This window comes from Suricata suricatta, chromosome 8 (genome assembly GCF_006229205.1).
Source record: "Suricata suricatta isolate VVHF042 chromosome 8, meerkat_22Aug2017_6uvM2_HiC, whole genome shotgun sequence".
Classification (NCBI taxonomy): domain Eukaryota; kingdom Metazoa; phylum Chordata; class Mammalia; order Carnivora; family Herpestidae; genus Suricata; species Suricata suricatta.
Window position 1 is genome coordinate 81332550 of NC_043707.1, and position 13869 is coordinate 81346418.

Sequence of the window (13869 nt, forward strand, 5' to 3'; positions counted from 1 at the left end):
TCAAGAATCAGATGCCCAACCAACTGCACTACCCATGTGTCTCTATTCTTGCACTTTAATCTTGTCTACTCATCTTAGTTTTCCTGGTTTAATCTTCACATTTTCTAGAATCTTTGTCTTGGATTCATGTCTCCGTTATATCTATTCCTCACTACATTTAGTGGTAATCAGAGGCCACACAGGTGTTTCTAGAACTCAAACAACATTGTGATTTATGCTTTACTTGTCCAAACAAAGCTCTTTGGTTTGTGAAGAAACAAACCAACTCAAGCCAGCCCAAATAAAGGAGAGTTGTTGTGAGGATATAGAAGGTGACTTTAGGAACATTTAATAATAGGAAATGAAAAACAGCCTGTTTCTATATGTCTTAGCACTAAGAGATATTTAAAAAACATTTTTTAAAATATTTATTTTTGAGAGAGAAAAAGACAGAGCATGATCAGGGGAGGGGAAGAGACAAGGAGAGGCACAGCATCCGAAGCAGCCTCCAGGCTTTGAGCTGTCAGCAAAGAGCCTGATGTGGAGCTCAAACCCACAAGCCATGAGATCATGACCTGAGCCAAAGTCACATGCTTAACCGACTGAGCCACCCACTGCCCCTAAAACATATTCTTTTTATCTCTGTACACACACATTCTTTTTGTTTTGTTTTTCTTTTGGTATTTTCTCAGTTTACATAAGGTGGACAATTCAGTTCTATACTTCTCCTCTTTCTTACAATATAGACTTTTAAATTTTGTGCATACCAAGTTTTAAACCCCTTAAAGGTCAGGGGCCATGACTATTACTTATTTCTGAAGCCTATCACTTATTACTCTTCTCTCTAAAGGAATTATACAGAGTTAATAGCATTTCATCAAGGAATAAAGCATGAATATATAGATTTTCCTTTAAGTACCATATATCCCTAAATATAGGTTGAACTAAACTGGAGCACTTGGTTGAGGCTAAGGCCAAAATGAGACTCCTTGCTGCCTTTTCTTAAACCTTACCTAATCTATTTCCTCAATCATTATCTATTCCTTCTTTTTCCTTTCTCTCAAACTGAAAATGGAATCTTTCTTTCTAGAACGGTGGCATGTATTACTTTTTGCTTTTCTAAACATGTCTAATTAATTATTTCCTCTTTGTAGCTACCGTTTTTTTCTTTTATTTATCTTTAACACTTCCAACATGACTTTCCTGGCCCTGGTTATCTAATTCAAGTCCTATCACTAATTACTACAGTCTCTCTCTTTTTTTTTTAATGTTTTTTTTTTAATTTATTTTTGAGAGACAGAGAGAGAGAGTAGGAGCAGGAGAGGGTCAGAGAGAGAGGGAGATACAGAATTCAAAGCAGGCTCCAGGCTCTGAGCTAGCGGTCAGCACAGAGTCCGACGCAGGCTGGAACCCACGAATGGTGAGACCATGACCTGAGCTGAAGTCGGACCCTTAACTGACTGAGCCACCCAGGTGTCCCTAATTACTACAGTCTCTGTTTACTTTTTATTTATTTGTGGCCAAGCAAAGGATTGGTCTTGAAACTGGTGTCCATTCTTCTCTAACAGGGTGTAGTCATGGTGCTATGGACATATGGCATACAGGGTTGCTGCTTCCAGGCTCTCTAAGAGGGAAATTAAATCCAGAAAAGTGAATTAGATATATGGAACTTGATATCTTCATCTTCATAACCTAGACTGGGTTATTCTTTAGGATTAAGACATAAGTGGACAGAATGGAATATTAAAATGATAAAATGGGAGTGCCTGGGTGGCTCAGCTGACTAAGTGTCTGACTCTTGGTTTCAGCTTAGGTCATGATTTTGAAATTCTTGTGTTTGGGCTCCCTATCAGGCCTCATGCTAACAGTGCAGAGCCTGTTTGGGATTCTGTCTATCTCTTCTCTCTGCCCACCCTGCCTCCCTCAAAATAAATAAACATTAAAAAAAAAAAGGTAAAATGGGTCAGGTTGACCAGAGAAAAGGATATGTTATGAAATATAGGACTCGGACAACTGCGTAGTTTCCCCTTAATACCAAATGTTACTTATAAATTGCTCCATATCTGTATGTAATTAAGTTAATCATTACTGAATAGCTAAATCCAACTGTTCTTCAACAGTAATCTTTAAGAACAAGTAAACAAAGATCTATCCCTATGCATACTTACTGATAAAGGCAAAGATAGGCAGACAGAAATAATTTGGTGAATATACTGGTCATAAATTTCACATTCATATATATAAGATAATTTAATTTGGTCTTATTTGATTTTAATAAAAGAAAATCTAAATTGAAACTCTACAGCTACCACATTCAGTTTTTCAGTTTAGAATATGAATGGTGCTCATTGAATTTGGGCAGTGAAAATTCTCCACAAATGTATGTTGCTGCTCCCTCAACTTCAAATAAATATTTCCATTTATTTATTTAATAGTATTTATTTATATATTTATTGTAACATTTCTATCATACTAATGATCTAGATTTTTTTGTGTTTTTCAAAAAGTAGTTTATGGCTGCTGTATTATCTGAGTTTTTCATTTTTAAGATGTTTATCTTTTTTAATTTTGGTATGATATTTTAGCTGGATATAATATTTTTGGACCTAACTCAGGACTTTACAGATACTGCTCCAAATTTTTTGGAAATCATTGATTTGGGGAAGTTCACACCAATGCAACTTTTTTCCCCCTGCAGGGAATTTCTAAAAAAAATTTTTTTTTGAAATACAGTAACTACCAGACTTATCTGGTAGTTGAGATGTATCTCAAGCATTTCTCCTGTATTAGTAATTCTATTTTGTTTCTTGCTTCCTTTAACTTATTTAGTAGGTCTTTTATTTTTATTATTTATTTATTTTTATTTTATTTTTTAAAGTTTATTTATTTTATTCTGAGACCAGCAGGGGAGGGGCAGAGAGAGAGGGGGACCAAGATCTAACGCAGGCTCTGCACTGACAGCAGAAAGCCCAATGTGGGGCTTGAGCTTATGTAAGATCATGACCTGAGTCAAAGTGGGATGCTTGAACGACTGAGCCATGCAGGTGCCCTTATTTTTTTAGTGGGTCTTTTACAATGCTTTTTTAATGCTTCAATTTCCTATTTCTTCTCATCTTAGTACATTTTAATCTAATTTTTAGGTTGATGAAAAGCTTACTTTATTAATCCTTTAATCTTTTTATTATGCTCTCCTATGCAATGCATTCATAATGGGTTTTTTCCATTATTTAGGTTTTTGTTTCAGAATAGGCTTTTGAATTACATTTTGCACACCCTTATGTCCACTGGTTTATTTCTGTAGTGCAATATTCTATATTGCTATGCTATTTTCTCTCTAAAATGTTGTTTATTTTTAACATAGGTATTACTTTTCCAGACATTCTGTTTGTTTTGATATAATTTGGATAAATTTCTCTTGATTTGGTTTATTATTCTCTCTAAGCTAAACTTTTATGTTGGACAATTTGTATTCCATCCACTTTTCTATAGCTTGAGAGTGTGGGAGTCTTTCTGGAATTGGTTACAGCTAAGACAAAATTGTATGAAGTACTGTGACACTCTGAGCTTTAATCTCCTGAGACATTGTAAACTATAGTATATCAAAATCCACTTTATCTTATCATGAACATATCCAATGCCCATAGTGAAGATATACCTTAAGGCTTTAAGTAACTCTTTTAAGTCAGGATGGAGCTTTAGAGACTTTGTTTCCAATAGATAACCTTAAAAATTTCTCTGATTTCACCAGTCACTAATCCATCCCTCTCCACACCTACCTCCTACCCTTTCTTCCAAGCTAATTGTGTGTGCATATGTGTGTGAGAGAGAGGGGGGTTGAGGAGTATCATCTCATTGAAATTTGCTTATCTCCAAATTTGAGGTGGTTAGGAAGAATTATCAGAATTTTTCAAGTTACCAGTGCTAAAAATTCAATGTGTATAAAAACTTTATGAAGACTTCCACTAAGAAAATCTACTTGATTTTCCTAAACCCAGAATTTCTCATATTTATATATTTTTTTCTCTAAGAAAATGACCAATATTAGTTTATGATCTCTGATTTCTGAAGTCTTCTGAGTCCACATATAGTAAATAGGGATATGAGAAGGCCCGTCTCAGTGTGTGGTTGACCTGAAAGCATGTGGGTTGAGAAGGAGAGAGAAGTCTACATAGGGCATAGGCCAGTGGAACACCATGGGTGGTGTCCCACGGCTGAAGCTTCACTGACATGATTTTCTGGTATTGGCTGAGAGTAAGAAGGGTCAGAGTCCGTCTAAGTTGTATTCTAGAGAGGATGGAAGGTTGAAACTAGAAAAGTCAGACTCCAAAGTCTAAATGTTCGGTCAGGAAAGAAGGTTAAGCCAGGAAGATTTAGGAGTTGGACCAATTCAAGAACAGAGTAAAGAGTAAAGAGCAAGGATTGCGGACAGGAAGTATCAAAAGTTTAAATAAAAGATCATTGTCTAGTACTGAGTGGGCGTGCCAAGTCTCTTTTCTCTGGGGATGCCAGAGGCTCTGGAGTATAGGAATACTGACTGCTAATGGGTTCTGTTTTAAGCTTTGTCTCTGATGGAAAGGACTATTTCAGTTAATCTTTGGGTATTCAATGAGAGACTTTCTAATTGCTAGTTTACCTTAGATGTAACTGCCAATTGCATTAAAAAATATTTTCAGTGGCCTGGTATTAATATAATGAATATATACATTAAGTAACTGGCACAGTGCTTTTTCACTGTGTATTTGTATTTAAAACTTTTTTTAATGTTATTTATTTTTGAGAGAGAGAGAGCATGAGGGAGGGGCAGAGAGAGGGAATCACAGGATCTGAAGCAGGCTCCAGGCTCTGAGCTGTCAGCACAGAGCCTGATGCAGGGCTCAAAACCACGAACTGTGAGATCATGACTTGAGCTGGAGTTGGACACATAACCAACAGAGCCACCCAGATGCTCCTGTACTTTTTTTTTTTTTAATGAATCAAGGTATTTGATGTTTCTAGAAACTGTAGTGTATTTAGCTCTCATCCAAATTCACACAACAGTAGGTTGGGGTGCTCATTCTGTAAGACAGCTATCATTCTATGTCTTATGTCACACATATGCCAGGCTGCTGATATACAGAGTTGGACAAGATAGAGGTCCTGTCTTCAGGAAATTATGTTCAACCCTAAGGAAAAATACTATATTGGTTGGTCCTATCAGAGTTAATGCCAAACTTTCCTTAATAATAGTTGAAAAACTTTGTTTAAAATATCTTACAGCAATAGTTTTCAAGCTAGATTTCATGTTAGAGTCACCTGGGTATCTGATGCCTGATCCTGTTCCAGGGCAATTAAATGAGAATGCTTGGGTTTGGGCTTTTGAATCAGTATTCTTTAAAACCATACTAGCTTCAACTTGTCTTGAGAACTGGTGTGTTAAAAGGAAAACTAAGAGTTAATTGGTGAAAACTAAAACAATATCAATGAGTGAGCTGTTTACTAAGTTTTAAATAGTTAAGCATATCTGTAAATATGTATATAACAAATTACAGATATAGCACATAGTTATATGATTCATCAGTTTTTGTCTAGTGTTAATTACCAATATCCTTTCATTAGGGTATTGATAAAAACCTATAGCTAGTTTTGACTGGCTTAGTGTCTTTGTTCTGGTTCTGTTATTGACTGTGATCCAGTACTTTTCTGTCTTCTATTTTTATTACCCCTGATCATTTACCTGAGAATGAAATTCTTACTGCGAAGTACTCTCACTCATTCTGCAACTACTATAATTCAACCACTGGAATATAAAACAGCTGTTCTCAAATCTTGCTTAGTTTTAATCACCCGCAGAGCTTTTAAAAAATGCTGATGACCAGGCTTTACCTCTGACCACTTAAATCAGAGTTTCTAGGAGTGAGATCCAGTCAATTGTATTTGTTTAAAAATACCTCAGATGATTCTGTGTACAGCCAGGATTAAAGACCCCAGAGTAATTGATTGTTGTCATAATGGACACCAAAGAATTATGCTGTCCTGTGTCCATAAACTTTTGCAATGTGACTTCTCCCATTAACAGATGGAGTCTATTTCCTCACCTTGACTATAGCTGATTCTTTAGGTGAATACAACACATGACTAAGTTGCAGGTGAGATACGAAGAGGAATCACCTCAGAGTAGTGAAAAGTAATAAAAAATGTTAAGTCATTTAGTTTAGGGGTGGGTTGTTACCTGGCAAAGTCCAACTGAAGTACACTATTATGGAGGCTTTCTGTAATAAGCTATGACAAAAATTTTTTATTTTTTCTTTACCTTTACTTTTATTGCTATTGCAAGAACCACTCTAATAACTGCTTCTAAAACTCTTTCTATTCTTCTAGGTTTATTTTGCAGATTATTCTACCATTGGGAGAATGAGATTTAGGAAGAAAAAAAAGAATTTCATGTCACTGTACAAATGCCTTTCTGTTTTTCTCTAGGGTACTTTTTCAGTCTGATTACCAAATGTTTCCTTTACAACTATAAAGATCAAATGAACCACCTGCCCTTGGGGCTGTGGCTCAGGCAGACTTTCATAACACTACATGTGGATTGCATCAACACTTCGGAGACTCCGTTTCACAAGTTAAGGTCCAGAATAAAGAAATCTCCTTGCATTAGGTTTATCCGAGAATAATCTGAAGTCTCTGATCTATTTGCTTAGTGTGGGTCATATAAAAGAGTTGTAATTTGCACCTTCTCTATGCTCTCAGTGATGAAAATTACTATAATTTTGTCTTAATAATAAGATCAACTATTTTAACAGGTCTGATTAGAAGGTCTTCCTTGGGAAATTAACAGTGAATAAAAACAAGAATTGTCTGTATCATTAGTTGGTAGGAAAATCTAGGTTGGTGGGAGGAAATGTCATAGATCTGGAGTCCAAAAATATGGGTTTGACACTCAGTTCTACTACTTAGCTCTTGTGTAACCTTGAGTAAATTGCTAATTTATTTTTTTAATCTTAGTTGCTTTTTCTATAAAATTGAGATAAAAATAACTATCTCCACAATATAGCTAAGAATCATGAACGATACCATATATACTATTTCTTTTCAACTTTTAAAGCTTAATTAAAAGTAAGACATTGCTCTTGGCATAGCTATTGGTATAGATAGCATCAGGAAATAATAAGTATGGAAAATTCTTTGACAACAGCTGAGAAAAGTCACTCATATTTTCACAGCATTAGGGAAAGTGAATGCTTTATAAAGGCTTCACAGTTTTCGTTAATCTCTGAATCTCAAAAAACCTTGTGGAATATTTTTACTAATTTATAAAACTACATAAAATACATTTGTTATTCCTTAAACTTGCTTCTTAAACAAGGTGCTTTTTCTAGGACATATAGTAAATTTAAGTCTAACCTGGTAAGGGCCCTCAGATTTCTGAATTTGAATAGAGTTCTGATCCTTTTTTATGTTGTAATTTCTGTGTCTTATTTAAAATATGCAAGTCTCTTGATCTTGTCTGCCTTCACTCAAAGCCTGCCCCTTGATGCTTTGATGTAGTGAACATGCCTATGAAACTCAAATCCTTGACAGGTGGCAGTCTTCATTCCTTACATGTTAGGGATAGGTTTTGGAGAGAATTTATTAATTTCTTTTAAACCTTAAGTATCTGAAAGATGCCCATTAAAAATATGTGAACCAGATTTTTTTCCTTGAAGCCCAACTTGAACTCTAGTTGGAATCAGAGCTGTTGAAGGCTACATTTTACTCTTTGGCTCCTTGACTAGCATGTAGGAGTTTTTCTTTGACTTACTTAATGGTAGTCTGATGATATGCATGACCTAATGAGGCATTCAGCCAAGACTTGTTTAGGTACTAGAAAATGCAGCTATAATTATTCTCTGTACGTATGTGCTTCTTTTTCAAGGAGTTTAGAGAGCTCTGCATACATGATTTAATCTTCCTGAGTAAGGTGAGCTAGATGAATTATGTTATTATATTAGAAAAATTTACCTTCACTCTTTCTATTGTCATATCTCCTGGCATCTTTACTTACTGGTATTTAGTGATCTGATTTTTCTCATACATGTTCCAAATTGCTCTCTTTCTCCCATGAAATAAACTTGATTTCCGTCTATACCCTCAAACTCTACTCTTAAAGGAAGGGCATGTATGTGGATGGATAATTAATATATATTATGTTCTAGTCCAAAGAAATGACATTAATGGTGAATTTCTTACTTTGAGACAAGTAGTGTGTGACAAAGAATAATGTATTTTGGGGACATGTGGACCTTTTGCTATCCTTCAAAATAAATCACATTGATATTTTCTTATGCCTAGGACTGATGTTGTTTATAACTTCTTTTATACAGGAATTGCCTGTTAAAAACTCTATTTTAGGGTGAGTAGAAACTGAGTTACAGTACAGTGTATGATGACATAAGCCATTTTTTGATAGGTTATGATTCTGATTATTAATTTTTATGATCTAGTATCTGCTTTTGACAGGGTCTCACTTATAGAAATTTCCAATACTCAGTACTGGAACTTTGATCAAATTATCAGAGCACTTTGAATCTGAGGCTGCTAGAGGTTTATCAAACTGATTTTTCTTTATAAAATTTGCTGATTTCCTATTTAAACTCAGGAGGTTTATTTATTGAAGGGAGTTTTCCCCATAGGAAGTCAGTTGAAAAATGAGCCATTTTCCCTCCTAAGGATTATTTTTCTCTTCTCAAGAGATACACAGACATACGCAAACAAAACTCTTTAGTTTTGAACTCTGGTAGTTTTTAATTCAGTGTAGGGTGCACTGTACATGTTGCAGGTGGTATAAGTGGTTAAGATATCAATATATACTTCATTTACCATTGTAGGACCCTTTCCACTAAGACTCAAATTCACTATCAATCTAATTGCTACAAGGTTGTTCAGTTTTACATAGTATTATGCTTCTATGGACGTCTTCCAGAAATTATTCACAGGAGACTTGAGCAGAGGTCATGCTGGCTTTTCTAAGTAACTTTCTAGAAGAGAAGAGCATAATTGCCTCCTTCCAGGAAACTGGTATTCATCAAGAAAGGTTTGCTTTTCATGTCTTTCGTGGTGGACATTAGTGGATTTATAGGGATGCTGCTCAGGGTCTCTCCAATTCTCTTCTGTGTTTTTTGCTTCCATCTGTGACTTTCTTTGAATTACATTTTTCCTGATTGGTCTGACTAAAGATAAGTCAAACTAAAACACAAGAGAGAAATAAATACTTTTAATGAAATAACCCCTGAGAAAGAAGAATAATTTCTTAATCTACTACTATAAAATAAAACCTCTAGGTAAAATATATTTTGGTGTTTGGACTCAGTTGTCACTTTTCTCCTTTACTGAAATTGTTTATCATCATGAAAATACACAGGCACACCCCAAGCTTATCTTTTGACAGAGAGATGCTGGCTTTTGCAGTTTGAATATGTTTTTGAGTATGTTTTCCTTTGGCAGTTTGATATAAGAGGAAGAAAGAGAGCAGACCCAGGAAAAAATGATACTCAACATCATTACAATTAGGGAAATGCAAATCAAAACCACAATGAGCTATCACCTCACACCAGTCAGAATGCCTACTATCTAAAAGACAAGAAACAACATGTATGGATGTTAGCATGGATGTGGAGAAAAAGGAACTCTTGTGCACTGTTGATGGGGATGTAACTTGGTGCAGTCACTGTGGAAAACATTTTGAGAGTTTCTAAAAAAAATAAAAAATAGAAACGCCATATGATTCAGTAATCCCACTACTGGATACTTACCCAAAGAAATCAAAAACATTAATTAGAAAAGATATATAAACTCCTGTGTTTACTGCAGCATTATTTACAATAGCCAAGATATGGAAGCAGCCCGTGTCCGTCAATAGATGGATGAATGGGTAAAGAAGTGGTACATATATATGCAATGGGATATCACTCAGCTATAAAAAAGAATGAAATCTGGCCATTTGCAACAACATAGATAAACCTAGAAGGTATTATGCTATGTGAAATAAGTTAGAGAAAGACAAATATACCATATCATTTCACTTATATGTGGAATCTAAAAAACAAATGAACCAAAGAAAGCAGAAGCAGACTTGTAAATCCAGAGAACAAACTGACGGTTGTGAGAGGAGAAAAGGATGGGGACAGAGCAAAGGATAAAGAGGAGTGAGGGACAGGCTTACAGAATGCATAATTCATGGCGATAAAATTCCCTACAATGTAGGGAAGATGGTCAATGGTATTGTAATAGCATTTTAAATAAAGATTTTTTTTATTGCTTTTTATTTTATTTTTGAGAGACAGAGAGAGACAGCTGGAGCAGGGGAGGGTCAGAGAGAGAGGGAGACACAGAGTCCGAAACAGGCTCCAGGCTCTGAGCTAGCTGTCAGCACAGAGCCCGACACGGGGCTCGAACCCACGAACCGCGAGATCTGACCTGAGCTGAAGCCGGATGCTTAACCGACTGAGCCACCCAGGCGCCCCTGTAATAGCATTTTATGGTGACAGCTGGTAGCTACACTTGTGGTGAGCATAGCATAATGTATAGAGTTGTCAAATCACTATGTTGTACACCTGAAACTAATGTCACATCGTGAGTCAACTATACTCCAATTAAAAATAATAATATTAATACATTTATTTATTTGTACTGGTTTTGGTCAAACTGTTTATTGAGTGTTATCGTTTGCTAAATTCTGTGTGAGGTACTAGAGATACAATGGTGAGTAAAATAGACATGGTTTCTGGAGTTGGCCTGCTAGAATATTTTCAGTTTGTAAATAGGAAAAAAATTAGGAAGTAAACTACTTAAGGAGCTTTGATTCTGATCTTAGTTAATATATGATTCCTGGTACCATTATCTCTAATGAGATTTATCATCATCTCGTACCCAATTTACTTCTCTAGTTCTGGTCAGCAGTTGGGAATTTTTCCTTAGGGTGTGCCTGGAAACTCCATGGATAGGAAGGTATGCTGGGTTCTTCAACCATTACAAGGAACTTTGACTGCGGTTTAGGTCAGTTATAACTCTGGGACCACTTAACATACTATTGAAAGAAAAGTTCAATTTTTTCCCTCTTACGGAAGCAATATTGAAAGCCAGTTAGTACTCCAGAAAGAGAGGAGATTCACTATTTTTGTGTTAAAGGAATCAAGTTCAGCCTTACCCCAAGGAGGAAAGCATGGCCTGGAGTGGGATATGTTTCCCGTGTTACTACACTTTCTGCTCCATTGGAGCAATGTGCCCCTGGAATTGTGAGAATGAGGGGCATATCCAGCTTGCAGCTCAATTACTTGTTTAATGCCTGTGGGTGATTGACTTCAGCACAAGGATGGTTGTAGAGTGACCACCAAAAAGTTTATCCCTTCGGTTCTCTTCCTCCCTCTCTCGCTCTCCTCTCTTTCCCCTTGTTACTCTCACTCTCTCTTTCTTATTTACTTTCTCTTCACCTTTGATGCCCAGCAACTTAGTTTCTTGTTTTGCTGCTGTGTGAGGTTGAATCATGTCCCCAGGAAGAGGGATAATTATTAAACCACTGGAAATTTAATGATGATGTTTATTCCCCAACCTTAGTCATTTTGGTGTCTGGGGTTTGGCATACCAGTCAGTAGAAACCAAAGTGGATAAATGTCATCAAACCGCACGTGATTTTCCAGTGATTTATGTGTGTTTGTTGTATGCCAGATGGGCAATTACTGATGCCCTGCTCTGCCCTTTATTTCCACGCATCTCATGACCAAAATAAAGACTTAGAATAAGTTCAGCTCTACAGTGGTGGCAAACAGGTGTCATTCCCAGCATAAAGTTACATCTTCAACACTGTGTTCTGCTGTAGCATTCCCTTTTTGGGGTGCTTGTCATTGGTTCCTTGTGCTCTCTTTCTCTTTCTTTAATTTTAAAAATGGTCTTTATTTCTAACGTAAGATCTAAAATTGTTAGGGAAAAAAGTTAGATTTTATATCTTTGCCAGTGAATTGATGTTAACCTTCTATTTTATTATGTATTTACTTATTTATGATGATTGTTTTTATTGTATGTCTCCTCTCACTAAAATGTAGGCTCCCAAGGACAGGGATCTTTACCTCTTTGACTCATTAATGTATCCCATGTATTTTAAAGAGTCCTTGGCATATATGAGACAGTCTTAATATTTGTTGAATAAATGCTGAATGAATGAATGCTACTAAGTCTTCAGTGGAAGACTTGCCTGAAATTACTATTTTTATAGATGGGAGAGACCTATGTTAAATTTGCCACTTTTAATTGTGTAAACTTAATAAGTGACTTATCTTTTCTAAGTATTCATTTCTTTATCTGTATTATGGGAATTTTTTTTTGAAGATTAAAAGGCACTAATTAAATGGGATAATGCATGAAAAAGTGTTCAACACAGTATCCGGCGTATAGTTAGTGCTCCAAAACTTGCAACTGTTATGGAGTTGATGCCCTTCAACTTAATGTTGTACAACTTTGAGAAATATAGGACTATATTCATGAAAGAAAGATGTCTTTTGATGTCAATCTTTGCTTTTCTTAGCTGAAGCTCCATTATAATATAAATTAAATAAAGATAGGAAACTTTGCATGTATTTTTTATCCTAAATGTATCTTGACAACTAGGATGGTGCCAGCAAATAATAGTGACCCAACAAATATTTGTTGAGTCAATTATTGAATGTTTAAGATGGAGATTAACTCCATAAAGCTAACCTTCTGAGCCCAGTAGTAATCTGATGAATTAATGGCAGAGATTTCAAAATATGATTCTATTTATTTCTCTTAAAATCTAATTATTTTGAGATTTTTTTCTTAAAATCTATCACAGAGAGTGTGAGTGGAAGAGGGGCAGAGAGAGAGAGATGAAGAGAGAATCACAAATAGGCTCCATGATGTCAGTGCAGAGACCAGTGTGGGGCTCGATCTCATAAACTGCGAGATCATGACCTGAGCTGAGATCAAGAGTCAGATGCTCAACTGACTGAGCCACTCAGGTTCCCTTCAAAATACTATTCTAAAAATGCCTTAATTTTTCATTGTTTGGAATGAAAGACTATAAGAAGAAAGTTTTGCGAACTAAAAGTGAAGGGCAGGAAGAGCTGAAAATTATTCAGAAGTTCAGGTTATGCAGAGTTCTTCTGGGCAAGTCAGAATCAAATGGATTTTTAATTTTGTTACTCCATTTGACTTTCTAAAATACCTAGGTCCACAATACTTAATTTCACTTTATATTCTATAGCTTTTGTTTGAAACAAAGCATTTCATCTAATCTTAGCTTTTTCTAGGTAAATGTCTTAGTGGTAAGGACACTATAGAATCCCTGGTAAATATACCTTTCTGGTTCCTGCTGCAAGCCAGGGCTCTGAAAATACCACAATCTAAAAGGGGTGCTGAAATATAGGTCTTCTATGAAGTTAAAGCAAAGCAAAACAAACAAATCCGTGGTCTGTTTTCCACCCTGCTAACTCAAGTTGTTTTGCTAACTACTTCTGCTGATCTTTTATTGTATTTTCAAATGATTAAGGTTGTATTTCGAGTTCTATTTATAACCAAACATTTACTGGCAATGTTGTGGCTCTATGGCTACTTTAAAAAAATTTCGTTTTGTGGGGCACCTGGGTGGCTTAGTTGGTTAAACATTCTACTTCAGCTCAGGTCATGATCTCATGGTTTGTGAGTTCGAGCCCTTCATCAGGCTCTGTGCTGACAGCTTGGAGCCTGGAGCCTGCTTACGATTCTTTGTATCGCTCTTTCTCTGCCCCTATCCCACTTGCATTGTCTCTCTCTCTCTTGCTCAATAATAAAAATAAGATTAAAAAAAGAAAAAATTTAACTTTGTTAAAACAACATTTGATAGGATCATATACTAAATTTCTCAAAAAATTACATCAGGCA